The sequence below is a fragment of the Bombina bombina genome, chromosome 8, assembly GCF_027579735.1.
Source record: "Bombina bombina isolate aBomBom1 chromosome 8, aBomBom1.pri, whole genome shotgun sequence".
Lineage (NCBI taxonomy): Eukaryota > Metazoa > Chordata > Amphibia > Anura > Bombinatoridae > Bombina > Bombina bombina.
This window is the reverse complement of record NC_069506.1, coordinates 73,217,967-73,235,906: the sequence shown is the minus strand read 5'-3', so window position 1 is coordinate 73,235,906 and position 17,940 is coordinate 73,217,967.

Below are 17,940 nucleotides of genomic sequence, written 5' to 3'. Positions count from 1 at the left end.
CAGAGGCCAAGAGAGGTTACACAGAAGTAGCATAGAGCTTCAGAGGCACATCGCAGCATCGTTAAGTGCAAGTGTTCAAAACCAGTCACAGATGATGCAAATTCTGTCTGATATGCAGATGCCGATGGACAACAGATGGAGAGAACAAAATCAACTTGTGGGTGTGTTGTTTGAGCACTTTACACACCAGTAGGACACTGCCTTCAGCCTATCATCTGTCGCCAGCGCACCAGCAGAAACACCAGAATCTGCTAGAACAAGGAGAACAAGGCAATCCACTACAGGCACCTCAGCTCCCTCATCCAAAAAGCCAAAGAAAAAATAAATATTATTATAGTTCACCATGAACATTGTCCTTTGTTATTTACCATGTAATTGTCATACACATGTGAGGTGTGCTTTATTACACTAATGTTAAAACATGATATGACCTGTGTTGAAATAGCAATAAAAAGCAGGTAATATCATGTTTATGACATAATCTTGTACTATGACTGACATCACATAGTTGTGTATGAAGGGTACATATAGTAATATTCACTTATAAGATGTAAATCAATGTTTCTCACATCCAATATAAATTGACACATTGGTATATATATATATAATAATAATTATGTATTTACAGAAGGTGTGAACATGGGGTAGAAATATCCATTTCCATTCTTCTCCAGAATGACATTCTAAAAATCATTGTGACCTAAACATGAATTAAACAATGAATCATTTTCAGTAATTAGGGGGTTAAGGGAAGGGGGGGGGGGGTTGGAGTAGTTTCACTTACATGCAATGGAAATCCGCAGTATGTAATTCTGCAAGACATGATATATACACATGCAATGGTTGGTAAGGTACAGTCAAACATCATAATAAATGCCATTTTAAGAAAATGTCCCTTTAAATTAAAAAATAATTTAAGAGAAAAACACAGACAGAATGAAGGTAGTGCATACTCACCAAGCAGCCAACCTCCCGAGAGTGTTCCAGATTCAAAAAGCTGTAATAAGGAGGACTGGCGCAGGATGTAGGAATCATGGGCACTCCCTGGAAAGCCTGCATACACATGTGTGAATTTCAGAGTGGTATCACAGATCATCTGACAATTAAATGAGTAGAACCCTTTTCTGTTGATATAGAGGAATGGCTCCTCATGTGGGGCCATGATACGCTAATGTGTGCAATCAATTGCCCCTATGACATTGGGAATGCCCCCCAGTTGATAGAAACTTTGTTTAAGACTGTTCCATTCCTGGGGGGTACGGAGGAAATGAATGTATCGCTGTGCCTGGTTATCTAGAGCAGTCAAAACCCCCCCTAGGAGCATGGAGAAGGTGGACTGCGCTAGGCCAGACACATAGCCCTCTGTTGACTGGAATAAGCTGGATGCCAGGAAGTGCACAACACACAACAGCTTCTGCATACCATTCAGAGCTTGGTTCCTATTTGCTTGAGGGTCAATATCATCCTTCAAGACCTCATACAGGTCAATGAGGCTTGCAGAAGTCAATAAATACTTGTCCCTGACCTCCTCCTCTGTCATTCCAAACAGGGTGACCTTAACCCTGTGGATCCTTGGTGCCCTTGCTCTTCACATCTGCTGATGCAGGGGTCTTATAGACCCTGCCGGCCTATGACCAGCTGCAGCAAACAACAGCAGCAGCAGGGGCTGCACCAGGAACAGAGACAGCAGCAGCATGATGAACAGGGACAGCAGCAGCAGGAGTAGGGACGGCTGCAGCACCATGACCAGGGACATCAGAAGCAAGTAGATCAGCTGCAGCAAGACTTTCAGCAGCAGGGAGAGCATCCCCAGCAGGTCTATCCTGCTGTGCCTGTGTCAACGGATTTTGCGGGCAATGCCGCATATATGTAATCTTGCCCCTGAGGTCCAGAATAGATATTTATTGTATTTTTTAGATAAATATCCGCAATAAAGAATTTTAAACATAAAGACCTGTGATCATCAGTAGTAAATGTTCTAAATGTACATCACAATAGCCAAATGTATCTCAGAATAGTTAAATAAGAACAAATCAGCTAACTCAGTAAAAGTCAATTTCATAGGAATTAACCAGGTTAACCAGTCTAGATAACCATCTCTTCAACTGAACCATACCAGACAATAATAAGGCAAGCAACACAAGCACCAGCAATTGTTGAATTAAAGAGAGACACTGCAGAGTATATTGATTTGTTTTTATATCTTTAAAGGAAAATATGTATTTTAAAAAAAAAAGAAATAATAATGTTTGGATAAACTGAATATAGTTAGACCAACTACTCAGTACTGTATTATTAATTTACCAAAGGTATAAATAGCAGAAAACCTAGAGGAAATATAAAATATATGACAAGAAATCAGACTAAAAACAAATGATGAAGTGTAGAACAGACTTTAAAGTAGTCAGGTGAGGGTACTGAGGGTACAGGGGGCTGTATTATACCTCCTTTGAGCCATAGCTTAACAAAGTGCAACAACATAAATTTAGACATATTTCATGAGAGGGGTACCAGACATATTATAAGGCAATGTGTCAGTACTGAGTCTAAGACATGGTCAACATTAAATTTAAAGGAATAGTCTAGTCAAAATTAAACTGATTCATGATTCAGATAGAGCATGCAATTTTAAGCAACTTTCTAATTTACTCCTATTATCTTTATTTGAAAAAGCAGGAATATAAGCATAGGAGTCGGCCCATTTTTGGTTCAGCACCTGGGTAGCGCTTTCTGATTGGTGTCTAAATGTAGCCTAAGCTTACATTAAAATAAAGATACCAAGAGAACAAAGAAAATTCATAATAGGTGTAAATTGGAAAGTTGCTTAAAATTGCATGCTCTGATGCTCTGCTGAGAGTTCCGGGGGAGGAGCGTAGGTGTGTGGTCACCTGGATTACCTGCTCTCATTTTTCCCTGCAAGCCTTGGTGAAGTGCTTCGCGCCTAAACCCTCAGACCCAGGGCAGCTTGGATTGTCAAAATCTACCGTCACCGGAGCTCCACAATAGTGCCATAACACAGCACTAAATTGCAGGTTAAAGCCACAGAAGAGAACTTGTCCTTAATTGCCAGATAAATAACACCTGGGGCATTAAAATAGCAGAAAAAACCTGGTCTAACTACAAACCCTAACTAGACTTTATAATCTCCCCCCCCCCCCTTAGGAGTGAGATATGAGTGGGGATTCAATTTGACTCCTGCAATGTCCTTGTTGCCGCTGGGCTAGGATATGGAGGATAACCGACCTCTGTGAGGGCTCCCGTTGGACTGAAGCTGCTCTCTGACTGCTTTTTGCCTACCCTACTCCCTGAACCCGATGGTGGTCATCTCCGTGTTAAAGCCCTGAAGAGAGGGGCAGCTCACAGACAACGGGACTTATCGTTATCAATCTAGATAAAGTGAGCGGGATTTTTCATAACTTAAATACTCACAGACCTGAACCTGAAAATCCTACTCTTACATCTCTCTGTCCGTAAAATTAACAGCGGATGTCAACCGCCCCCTTACCTGTAACACGGCAAGAAGAGAAGAAAGTACAGCAGCAAGTTCCGAGTGGTTCCTGGGCCCTTGCCCGGTGTCCCCTGCTGAAGCCGGTTCTGACACTGAGCCGTTGTCCTCCTCCCCCACCGGTGCTGCGTGGGAGGAGACTAGACTCGGGCCTGATCGAGAGGCTGGAGGAATCTGCCTGACGCATTACCACTTGGAGGTCGTCGGCGGTAAAGTATTGGCTGGAGTTCTCCTCTCCCACCGGTGCTGCGAGAGAGGAGACCGGCCCATGACAAGCTGAGTGAGAAGTTTGGTCGATCCACGGAGAGACCATGGGTGAGGGGGTGAGTACCACTGTGAACTCCGCCTGGGGTCTTTTTTCTGTCGCTCAAAACCCAGAAGAAGAGTAGAATTCTAAAATGCAACAAGGCTTAATTTAAGATAGCCGGACATATGTTTATTATTGGGGGACCCTGCCAAGAGTATTACCTTAGTGTAAAATAGAGGAACAAAAAAGGAAGATAAAGAGAAAAGGTTGAAAAACCGAAAAAAGAAGCACAAGAAAACAAGAGGGAAAAAGTTACAAACTTTCTAACTTAAACGGACATAGAATTGTCAATCCTGAAAGTATTCAAGATATGTAATTTTGTATCCTATCTCATGGATATGTTTACTTGCTTTTTCTATATATCTGTTTCAACTTTATAATTCATTTTTTGGTATTCCTTCCCTCATCTTGATTGAAAAGGGTATATTACTCTGGTATTCTACAAGATTACACAAGAAACACTATCCTTACAAAAAATTTGTTGAAATCATAAGTGAGATGGGGATGTATATTTTACTCTGTGCATGCTTTTTTCTTGCTTAACTACACAGGATTGATTATATTACTAGATTATATAGCATAATGTGTTCAGAATTTATGTTTTTCTAACAGCTATAGTAAAATCACTGCCCCTTAAGAGTAAAGTATCTGAAAAGGGAAACTGCGTATATAACATCTACAGATTAAGAGGTGGCTTGAATAAGGGCTGAAACTAGGTTTCAAATTGCTCCTCTATACTTAACTCTAGCTGCTTGATACTAGATACTTTTGTCTTACCAGCGGGGAAAAACGGGTTTTCTGGAAAAGGTTATTTTTCCCTCCTGATCTTAACTAAACTAATGTCTTGAACGATACAAATAAGTCTAAGTTAACTTTATTTCGTTTGGGAAGTTAAAACTTTGTGCTTTCCTTGTGTTTATAAACATTATAAAGCTAAAATTTATAGAATCGCTGTGAATTAGACTACTACCGAAGTGTTAATAATTACATTGTGGGGCCCCTTAAATAGTATATTTTCTGAATATTTTCAGGTATATACACTAATATTGTAGTGTGCTCAAATTTTGTGTCTCCTCAAGGAAAAACACACAAACTGTTTAGGCAATTTAATTTCGTTTTTTTCTTCATCTCTTAACTCACTTAAGACAATAAAAAGCAAAATCCATTCAGTTTACTAAATATTTAACTTATCTTTAAAAGATCCTCCTTAAAGGGGAACTAAAACAAGGGAAGGGAATTTATTGTTCTGTCTCCCTTTCTTCCGGTGCCTTCTCTCACAAATATAAAGGAGAACTTATATAAAATCCTCACAATTAATTATTTTTTTTTCTGCACAACTTCACGGCACGAAATTCACTAATACTTTTTTGATTTATTCCTAGTCTTTTTTTTTTCTTTTTTACTTCTTTTCCTTGCACAGATCTCTACTGGGTAAATATTACTCTTTTTTAATAAACTCACGTACCTTGCACGCTTTCACCCATGCTTCCTCACTCTCTGGTGAATATTCCAGAAGCTTTTTTAAGTCACTTATCTGTATATGGATAAATATTTACACAGGCACTCTAAAACTTCTCCCGCAACGATGACGGGGAGACAAAGGGAAAAAAAGAACAAAAATGTTCTTGAAACATCAACTGATGCACATTCACCTATTCCTTCTCTCTCAGGTAGCTCCGATTCGTTAGATATTCATACACTAGTCTCAAGTATCTCAGAGGCTTTAACACCTAAATTTGACCTTTTAAAACTGGAAATTAAACAAGACATTGCTGCTTTATCTAATGAAGTTAAACAGTTTGCCTCTAGAATATCTGAGGCTGAACAAAGAATCTCTGATCTTGAGGATTTGACTGTAAATTATAAAGTTAATCTTGAGTCCATAAATAATATTCTATTGAAAATGCAAAATAAAATTGAAGATCTTGAGGACAGATCAAGGAGGAATAACCTCAGGATAATAGGGGTCCCCGAGGAAAGGCAATTTGAAGATATAGACAAACTAATATCTATAACACTTCCTCGTCTAATGCAGATACCAGAAACTTACCCACCCATTATTATTGAAAGGGCCCATAGGGTAGGTATATCAGACACACATAGAACCAACACAAGGCCAAGTCCAATCATTGCAAAACTTTTACATTTTAAGCAGAAAGTTACTTTACTTCAGGCTTTCTGTAAACACCAACCCATCTTTTTAGGAGAGGCAAACATTTTCTTGTTTCAAGACTATTCAGCTGGCACTGCCACTAAAAGACGGGAGCTAGCCCCACACTGTACAAATTTTATCAAGAAAGGGGTCCAAGCAACCCTGCTATACCCAGCTAGGTTGAAAATTACGATAGATGGACAGGTACATTTTTTTGAAACAGCCCGTGAGCCAGCAAAATTTTATACTGAATCCTTCCCCTCAGAATAAAAAAAACCGAGGGAAGTTAAAATTTATCTAGATTAAGTAGGTAGCTAGATCGAATCAAGATGAAAAAGCTGATTATAGTTAGCGTAAAAATAAGAGGCGAAGTTAAGGCTTCTCTATCTGCCTGCTATTTAGGGATACACGAGGTTGCAATATGGGAAATTGGCAACCCCATTTTTCCTTTTTTCTTTTTTTTCTTTTTTTTTTTTTCTCTTCGCATTCTCTGCGTCCTGTAGAAAATGGCTGTGGAGGATAACCTCAAACTGACCTCATGGAACATAGGTGGTCTAACCTCCCCTATAAAACGAAAGGCAATACTCTCTCAATTAAGAAAAAATAACACTGACATAGCTTTTCTACAAGAGACACACTTGAAACCAGAGGAGGTATTAAAACTTAAAACTTCTTGGGTTAAAGAAGTTCTATTTTCATCTACTACAAAAAGGAAAAGCGGGGTAGTGATCCTTTTGGGGAAGAAACTCTCTTAAGAAGTCATTCAGGTAGAGACAGATAATGAGGGGAGATATTTAATGGTTGAAATCAAAGTATCAAAAACGATATATACACTTTGTAATGTATATGCTCCTAATGTCTTTAGTCTTCCCTTTTGGGAAACTTTACAAAACAAGCTTCTATTATTTTCAGAAGGTTATTTAATACTTGGAGGTGATTTTAATATGGCCCCTCAGTATCTGGTTGACAGACTCAGACAGAGCTCTGTCCCTTATAAAACTAAGAGAGATAATCTTGAATTGAAGTTATTTATTAAGTTGCTTCAGAATCTGAAACTTTGTGATATTTGGAGGGTCCAAAACCCTGATCTCAGGGATTTTACATGCTATTCTAGGGCACATAAGACCCTCTCAAGAATAGATCTAATTCTGCTAGATGAAAGAGCATGCAAAACGAAAATTGTGGCTGGGATTTTACCCATCACCATCTCAGACCATGCCCCGATTACCCTTGATTTTCAATTAAATCGCTTAAGGAATAGGAATATTGGTTTCTCTTTCCCACGGTTCTTAGCATCTGATCTAAAATTTAAAAACTGGCTTACCTCTAGGTTCCAAGAGTACGCATCCCTTAATCAAGAACATATTTCTCAATCGGCCCTATTTTGGGAGACTGCTAAGGCAGTGTTGCACGGGGGAAATCCTAGCGTACAGTATCTCTAGGTCTAAAAAACTTAAAAGAAGGGAATCCGAAGCATTGAAGGCGGTTACAAATGCATACAACCACTATATCCTACAAAAAAACCTCTGAAAACTGGTCCAGGTACAGAAAGGCACTAGCAGATAGGGACTCCCTTTTACTTTATAAAAGTACCCAGAGAGACCTTAGGCTACAGGCTAAATTATACCAATATGGTAATAGAACTGGGAAGCTTTTGGCAAATTTGGTTAAGGTTGATAGAGGCTCCTCTACAATAAAATCAATCATCTTGGGTAGTAAACACCTTACATCTCCGGAAGAAATATGCAAAGTATTTGCAGAATATTACAAGATGCTATACACCCACAAGCCCTCCAATATCACACAGAGGGAAAATTTCTGGGATAAGTTAGTCTTTCCGTCTTTATCTCCTGATTTAATAGAAACATTACAATCTCCTATCACTGAAACAGAAATTTTCACTACAATTAAAAAATTAGCCTTTAATAAAGCTCCGGGACCGGATGTGCTCCCGAACGAATTCTATAAAATTCTGGCACCTGACATAACACGGCATCTAACATTACTTTTTAATGACATTTACATTACCGGAAGTATTCCTACCAAGGAATTTGCCGCGTCATACACAACCCTTATACTTAAGCCAGGTTAAAAAACCAAACAGACAAGAGTCATACAGGCCAATTGCGCTTTTAAACACAGATTACAAACTATTTACAGCCATCTTAGCACATAGACTTCAATCCTTCCTCCCCACCATTATCCACAAAGACCAAGCTGGTTTCCTTTTGAAGTGAAACTCAGCAGCTAAAATTAGAGAGGTATTTCTGACTATAGAATACTTTAAAAAGATGGAGGAATCGGAGGGACGGGGGGGAGAGGACACCCCCGACAGGGCGATCATCTTGATAGATGCTGAAAAGGTGTTTGACTCGTTACATCACGATCATCTGTCCTTCACATTACAGCAGTTTGGTATTGAAGGTAATTTTCTACGTCTCTTTAATAACCTATATGGTCACGCCTCCACGAAAATCCTGGTAAATGGTGATATGACTCAGGACATAAGACTTGGTAGAGGGACTAGGCAGGGGTGTCCTCTCTCTCCCCTCCTCTTTGATCTGGCCATCGAGCCCTTGGCTATACAAATTAGACATCAACTGGAAGGGATTAAGGTAAAAGAAAAAGAACTACAAATCGCACTATATGCGGATGACGTTCTGGTCTATATATCAAATACAGCCAGAAATATCCCCAAACTTCTTGAAATTATAGACCAATTCAGCTCTTTTTCGGGTTATAAAGTAAATATCTTAAAATCTGAACTATGCTGGCTTAAACAAACTAAGGACTCAAGTGAAAATATTCAGTTTTCTATAGTACAGGGTGCGTTCAGGTACTTAGGTATCTGGATCTCTCCTGATCCTAGTGCTTGGTATGATTTGAATGTTTTACCCGTTCTTAAGAAAGTTATGGAAGCCTTTAAAAACTGGCAGAAACTGCCTCTGTCTTTATCAGGACGCATAGCACTTTACAAAATGTCTCTGCTTCCAAATATTTTATACATGCTCCAGAACACTCTGATTGTTTTGAAAACAAAATATATTTTATCTTTTAATTCGGCTCTTCGCTCTTTCATCTGGCAGAACAGGAAACCTCAGATTTCATTGTCCAAATTAGTGCTCCCCACAGAGTATGGGGGACTTTCTCTCCCAGATATTCGATTGTATAACGTAGTGTTTCAAGCCAGAGTGGTTATGGACTGGCTAACTAATTCTAACTATGTAACAAATTGTGAATTGGAAACTAACATGGCCTATCCACACTCCCTTATAGCATTATTACATTGCAATAATAATATAATTCCTCCTGAAATAAAAAAGATAAAAACAATTTATAATCCAATTCAGATGTGGAAGAAGTTAGGTTCTCTTTTACATATTGAATGAAGAATCTCAAGGTATATACCACTTTTAAACAACCCACAATTTCAAGCTGGGATACAATCTGCTCTCTTTACCAAATGGGAATCATTGGGCCTTATAAATGTTTCTCAGCTACTAGATTTTGAGAGAAGGTGTATTAAAACATTTAACTCTCTTAAAGAGGAATTTCATCTTTCTAACAAAATTTTTTATGCCTACCTTCAAGCAAGACGCTATGCTTTTAAATTAATAAATGATTTTGGCTGGGATTGGTCCCTAGGTATGCTCGAAAACTGGCTTAAATTAGTTAAAAGTGGTATAACCTCAATTTCATATATCTACCAAAAACTGATCTCTTTTAAAGGCCCAGATATAATAGAAAAACTACAGGCTAAATGGGCAGTAGCTCTAGAGGAAACCTCACTGGAGGCTTCTGTAATAACCTCATCATTTCAAATGATCTCGTATGCCACTCTCGCTGCCTCTTGGCGGGAGGCACATGTTAAACTAGTACATATGACATATTTTTCTCCAGAAAAAGGAACTAAATGTTGGAACGCCAGCTTTAATAAATGTCCAAAATGCTCACTTATGTCGGCCAGCCTTATTCATATGTTCTGGCACTGCCCAAAAGTTAGAAATTTTTGGTTAAAGATCCAATATTGGTTAAGTAACACAGTGGGCATTCCCTCTTTGATCTTTTCCCCTTCAAATATAATTTTTCCTGTTACAGACCTTGGTTTCCCCCAGGATAAACTTAAATTAGTCACCTTAGTAATACTAGCTGTTAGATATTTGATTCTAAAAAAATGGAAGTCGAAAGGAACCCCGAGTATTTCAGAGGTAAAGAACTGCTTAAAGAAGCAGTGCATTATCGAACAACTCAATACCAATCTTCAAAACAATCAAGAAGTGAAGACTTTCTTCTCCAAATGGTCAAATTTTATTAAAAGCCTACCCCCCAGTGCAATAGAATATTTAATCTATCCATTCAGAGACTTGGAATTGGTCCTTCTGGGAATGTGGTGACCCTCCACAGCCATCCTCTTCTTTTTCTTCCCCCTCCCCCCCTTTTGTTTCTTCTTCTTCTTCTTCTTCTTCTTTCTTTTCTTTTCTTTTCTTTTTTTGTTTTGTTCTGCCCCTGTTTAGTTAACGAGTGTTTAAAATTTGTCATATCTATCTAAAAATATAAAAACTCCAACTTTATGTACAAATATTATATAAAAAGGGTATTATTGAATCATTAAGAGAAACTGAAATTTGCTGTTTGGAACTTTTGTTTGACTTGCTCTATATTATGTTATACCTGGCCCTGCGTGGCATAAAAAGGTTGAATTTATTTGATTGTACACATTGTTGGATATAAATAAATAATTATATATAAAAAAAATTGCATGCTCTATCTGAATCATGAAAGTTTAATTTTGACTAGACTATCCCTTTAAGGTTAATTCCATAAGATGTAAACTGAAGATTACACCTAAAGAGCCGTTCAGTAACCTGAACCCCCAAGAATACTGAAGTGGTCAGCAATATAAGTGTAAAACAAGGTGAACATTTCCTTTAAGGTTAATTTCAAAAGACATGGAAACTGAAGATTACACCTAACCTAAGGAACCATTTAGCAACCTGAACCCCAAAGAATTATAAAGTGATCTAAAATATAAAGGGAAACTTTGAGTGTACATTTGAAAAACAGCAGCAGCACATTACACATTACGCTTAAAGGGACAGTCCACACCAGAATTTTTGTTGTTTTAAAAGATAGATAATCCCTTAATTACCAATTCCCCAGTTTTGCACAACCAACACAGTTATAATAATACACATTTTACCTCTGTAATTACCTTGTATCTAAGCCTCTGTAGACTGCCCCCTTATTTCAGTTTTTTTAACAGACTTGCATTTTAGCCAATCAGTGCTCACTCCTCTGTAAATTCACGTGCATGAGCTCAATGTTATCTCAATGAAACACATGAACTAATGTCCTCTAGTAGTGAAAACTGTCAAAATGCATTTAGAGTAGAAGGCTCAAGGTCTAAGAAATTAGCATATGAACCCCTCCTAGCTTTAGCTTTTAACTAAGAATACCAAGAGAACAAAGCAAAAATTGTTTAAAATTGCATGCCCTATTTGAATCATGAAAGGATTTTTGGACTTGACTGTCCCTTTAATTGGATAACATTAATATGTGTTGAATACAGGTCACTTAGGACACCTAGGTCACTTAGGACACACAAAAGTGTAAGAAATTTGCTAGGTAACAGGTGACATAACCAAGACATACACAAAAGTGATAAATAAAAATATGTTATATTGTGTACAGAATTACAGAAATTAAAACACTGTTACATGAGTTGTATAGAAAACTTTTACCACTATACAATACTAAAACCAATATATTTTGGGGTCTCGCTCTCTCTCTCTGATGGGCCAGTGTTCCGAGACTTCCTGCTTGTGGTCTCTTTATCTTTAGGGACTGCTTCAGGACTGGTCTCTGGTCCAAGGTTCTCTCAGAGTCGTCAGACTGCTAGGTTCTCAAAGTTCCACTCTGCACTGTCAAAAACTGCAGCCTCTCTCCCAAGTTCCACTCATGGCAGCCTCAGAACCTCTGCTACTTACAGTCTCAGCAGTCTATATACAACTAGCTCCAACTGCATCAGCTTTATATGTATATTAACTTAACTTGTTAGGCCAGTCCCTCCTACAGCCCACTCAGGATGTCTTTTTGGGGGTAAGGAGTTCCTGGTACCTCACTGTCTAACAGCTGGCCATATACTTTTTAGATTTGAATGCTTACAGGATTGTGAGACCAACTGTCAATTAACATATCTAAGGTGAGGAAGCCACTATTGTTTGGCGTCCTTTCTGGCTTATAAATACATTAAATATATACATTATCAAAATCTGTGTGAATATGGATTGTTTTTGGTGCAATACAAATAAATGATGATAATATAATATTTTATACATAGTAAACCATTTCTTACAAAGGGGCATTAACCAGGCCACTATAAAAAGCCTGTAATTCCTAACGAGACATATCCTCGGATAATAAAGGATGAGATTAAAATTCTGCATTTCATAAAATAGCAATATAATTATTGTATAGAAAATAAGCAAATTTAGGCAAGTACAGGTGGCCCTCGGTTTACGCCGGTTTAATTTGCGCCGTCTCAGAATAACAACTTTTTTTTCAGTCATGTGACTGCTATTGAAAAGCAGTGCACTAATTAAAATAGCCAGTAGGTGGAGCTGTCCGCTTGTGTTGCAGCAAAGTTATGCAAGCTTAGCAGGTATGAAATTAATCTGTGTACACAGAACAGACATTAGCTATCGAGCAGCTTTCAAAGCAGCAAGATCTAGCAGCCACTTCCCTATTATCTTCCTGTCCAGCTGCTTGAGGTGAGGGTGCCTAACTGCTTAATCAGTCGAGATTGAAATGCATAGAATAGGTGCAGACCCAATATTATCTAACATGCTAACAATGCAGAGAACTTTTTGCAGAAAAATGCAAGTAAAAAAATGTTTTTGTTCATTAAACTTAGTTTGATGATACAGTCTGTTGTGTGATTATTAGCAAACGTTTTTGTTCACTAAACTTAGTTTGATGATACAGTCTGTTGTGTGATTATTTAATTAGGTTTATAATGCTGTTTAGCATTTAAAGTCTTCATTTCAAAGCTTTAAAAATAATGTATTAGGTGTTACTTATGTCAATTTTAAGAGGGGCATGGAATCTAACTCCCTCACTTCCCATTGACTTACATTATAAACTGGGTTTCAATTTACAATGGTTTCAATTTACAACCATTCCTTCTGGAACCTAACCCCGGCGTAAACTGAGGGTTACCTGTATCCCCACTTGCTTTTCCCCAGAAGTACTCTGTATACATTGTTACCAATGCACCAGGGAATGCTGGGTAAGATATTCAAATATATATACAATATCTCACGCTTTTTGCTTCTAAGTACTGTGTTTAACCATAGCAATTCCCTTTATGGGGAAGGTGCAGCAAAGACAATCCCCTTCTGGACAGCTGTTTCAAGTGTATTGTCTCTTTAGCAAAAGATAGGTTTGATTTGCTGCTTGGTAAAGCTTATTTCGAGAGAAAAAACAATACTCATTTGAGTTATGGTGGAAATAAAATCATGAGATTAAAATCCTTGATTTCATAAAAATAAGAGCCATAAAATGATTGTATAGAAAATTAGCAACTCTAGGCAAGCATCCCGCTTGCTTTTCCCCAGAAGTGTTCTGTTTACATTGTTACAAATGCACCAGGGAACTCTGGGTAAGATATGCAAATTAGATATACAATACCTCACAATTTTTGCTCCCAAGTACTGTGTTTAACCACAGCAATCCCATTTATGGGGTAGGTGCAGCAAAAGCAAACCACTTCTGGACAACTTTTTCAAGTTTATTAACTCTCATCAGCAGAAGATAGGTTTGATTTTCTGTTTGGTGAAGCTTATTTCCAGAGAAAAAGCAATACTCATTTGAGTTATGGTGGAGATAAAAGCATAAGATTAAAATCCTGCATTTTAAAAAAGTAAGAGCCATAGGGGCCGATTCATTTAAGAAGCAGCAGTCTTAAGACCACTGCTCCTTAACCAGATCGTATGCGATCCGATGAGTTGATTGACACCCCCTGCTACCGGCCGATTGGATGCACATCTGCAGGGGGCGGCATTGCACAAGCAGTTCATTAGAACTGCTTGTGCAATAATAAATGCCGACAGCGTATGCTACAGCGGATCATGTCCTTCCGCACTTTCATAAATCGGCCCCCTAGAATAATTGTATAGAAAATTAGCAAATCTAGGCATGTATTAATAATTTTTTAGTTGTGTTTGCTAATAGACACTAATCGTATGTGGGTAAGATTTTTTTTTTAACTGATTCTTAATATTAAAAGTTTAATAATTTTCAAATGGCTTTCCTATATTCCATTCCTGTCAAAAAAAAAAAAAAAACCTTGTTGGCCAGAAGTAAAATCAAACAAAAGCTTTCTTTTTTTGTTAACATTATTTTGTAATGTGTCTCTCTTTAACATTAACAAGATAAACAGCTCTCTATTTTGTGGGTGCAATATTGTATAATGTATAACAGTAGTAATCTCTGTGATTATAGCATCATAAATTTGTTTGCTAGATATTATTCCAACAACTGGCCTTTTTCTAAGGGCAACAATTATTGCAATTATTTTACAAGTGTATGGATGTATAGCAAGAGGAAATCTCTGAATACTATGGTATATTAAAGGGAGATGAAACCCAATTTTTTTCTTTCATGATTTAGAAAGAACATGCAATATTCAACAACTTTCAAATGTACTTCTATTATCTAATTTGCATCATTCTCTTGATATACTTTGTTGAAAAGCATATCTAAATAGGCTCGGTAGCTGCTGATTTGTGACTGCAAATACATGCCTCATGTGATTGGCTCACCCATGTGCATTGATATTTCTTCAACAAAGGATATCTGTAGACTGTTGTTTCAAATTGTACTCTCTATCTGAATCAAGTCAAAAGGAGCTATTTTACTTTCTTATAAAATTATATTTCTAAATCCATTAATGTATAATCAGCTTGTAAAGGTAAAAACTCCTTGCTTTCCGTGTCCCCGGCAATATGGTCACCCTATTTAAGGACCACTCAATACAGTAGAATTGCATAATGAACATATGCATAATAAAAATACAATGCAATAATACTTATTCTGAATTTCAGGTTAGCATTAGTTGTGTTTTTTTGGACAAATGTATATGTATCCCCCCCTTTCCCAGCTCCCTGTATCATGTGACATCAATCAGCCAATCACAGACTAGTATACGTATACCCTGTGAACTTGTGCACATGCTCAGTAGGAGCTGGTGCTTCAAAAAGTATGTATATAAAAAGACTGTTCATAATTTGATAATAGAAGTAAATTGGAAAGTCTCTTAAAACTGTATGCTCTATCTTAATTATGAAAGTTTAATTTTGTCTTTAGTGTCCCTTTAACAGTAAGAGGGATGTTCTTGGAGTTTTATTCAGGATCAATTTAGAATTCAAGTATTTAAATGTATATTATTTTAAACAACTTTCCAATTTGCTTTGTTCACTAGATATCCTTTATTAAGAGTAAAGCTAGGTAGGGCAATAAATACAATCACTGCTGCCATAGACTGCTAAAGACACATGTATGCTCCTAAGCTTCTATCTATAAACAATGCTGTAAACACTGCTTGCTTCCAGATAGCTAGTCACGTGTATGCTCCTGAGGCCACCTAGATTTACTCTTTAATAAAGGATACCAAAAGAACTAAGCAAAATGATAACAGAAGTAAATTGAAAAATTGTATAAAATGTCATGCTCTAATCAGTCCATTTAAGTTACATTTTGACTTTACTGTCCCTTTAATATTTCGTCCATAAATGTTTGATGTAGTATAATGACCCCCGATAATGATAAAATCACTGCTAGGGTTTCAAAGTACTATTTTAATTTTAGACATATTTTAGAATGTAAAATGGATGAAGAGGAAACTGTCTTTAAATACTGCTATATAAGGGATACTATTACATTGTGTGTTAAAGGGACAGTCTAGTCCAGAACAAACTTTCATTATTCAGATAGCGCATGTAATTTTAAACAATTTTCCAATTTACGTCTATATCCAATTTTGCTTTGTTCTCTTGGTATTCTTAGTTGAAAGCTAAATTTAGGAGGTTCATATGCTAATTTCTAAGCCCTTGAATGCCGCCTATTAGCTCAGGGCATTTTGGCAGTTTTTCACCACTAGAGGGTGTTAGTTCATGCGTTTCATATATAACACTGTGCTCATGCACGTGGAGTTCCTAAGAGCCATCACTGATTGGCTTAAATGCAAGTCTGTCAAAAGAACTGAAATATGGGACTATTTGCAGAGGCTTAGATACAAGATAATCACAGATGTAAAAAGTATATTAATATAACTGTGTTAGTTATGCAAAACTAGGGAATGGGTAATAAAGAGGATTATCTATCTTTTAAAACAATGCATATTCTGGTGTACACTTTCTCTTTAAAGGGACACTCAGGTTTTATTAAATTTTCATGATTCAGATACAGAATGTAATTTTAAACAACTTTCCAATTTACTTCCATTAAAAAAAATGTGCACAGTCTTTTATATTTACACTTTTTTTGAGTCACCAGCTCCTACTGAGCATGTGCAAGAACTCAGACTATTACGTATATGCATTTGTGATTGGCTGATTGCTATCACATGGTACAGGGGGGAGTGGAAATATACATAACTTTGAAATGTGTTAAAAAAGAATCTACTACTCATTTTAAATTCAGAGTAAATGCTATTGTATTGTCTTGTTATCTTGCATTTGTTGATTTTGCAAATCTGCTGTGTTTACTGGTTCTTTAAGCAGAAAACACAATAATGTATAAAATATACATGAAAAACACATTCCTTAAACGAAATAAAAGTAAATGAAATCTCTAAACCAAAGTCTACTTAATGCTCATATAAATAATATATCAACATGAAAGCTTCCTTTGAACATAATTGGAACATTATTTCTAACTGTGCCCAAACCACAGGCGCGTGGCGGAAAAAGATCATGACAATAACACGTAGGTCAATGATTTCCTGAGGACTTTGGAAATACAGTACAGATTTTGGATAACTGAGCATAATATGTCCCCAGAGAAGTGATTCATTTCTTTAATTTTTTTTCCTTAAGTGAAGAGGTTACAATATGGGGCAATGCGTCAATTGGCGTGTCCATATTCTCTGCTAGGGAACATTTATTTGTTGCTGAATTATGACTGGCACTCTGATTCTGGAAAAGCAATATGATTAATTGTGTAATTTTATCCATGCTCGTATCCTATTAGCTGTATTTTCAATAGATGATGTAATTGCACACATTTCTCACCTTTTCAACAATCAGCACACGCTTGAGAATTAGTTGATAGTTTGGCGAGAACAGGTTATTGGCAAAACAATATTAAAATATACTTTTTGCTTCCATTTATTAGAATTTATTTCTTAAACTTGAAATAGTTAAAGCTATTAAAAAGCAATATAACTGTAATAAATGAAATAAGCATTTCACAAATATAATTGCAGCAGGTATTAAATATAATTAGCAAACAAAATTATAAAGATATATTAGCCGCTTCACAATACAATGCGCACTTTGCTACTATATTTTAAAATACTTCTACTGTTGATATCTTGTGTAATTTATCTAAGGGATTATAAAAGCTAAAGTAAAAAAAAAAAAAAAAAAAGATTGTTAAGCGTATTATTTTACTTTATTGGAACGTATGCAAGTAGCTTTTTATAATGCTTGTAAATCATTATATGTATTTACTTATGGGGGGCCAGACTATAACTAGTGCACTACATTTTTTTTTTTTCTGCTTGCAAAGTTAAAAATGTTAGTACGGCTGGGTTAGTGCACTTATTACAAGTTGAAATTAAAAAGAATCAGGTGAGCTTACTTTTTCTGCCCTTAGACTTCTATGAAGCGCACTAAAAAAACAACTACAAGCATACCTTGCTTTATTGCGCTCCGGAGATATTGCTCTTTTTACTAACTGTAGGTTTGTGGCAAC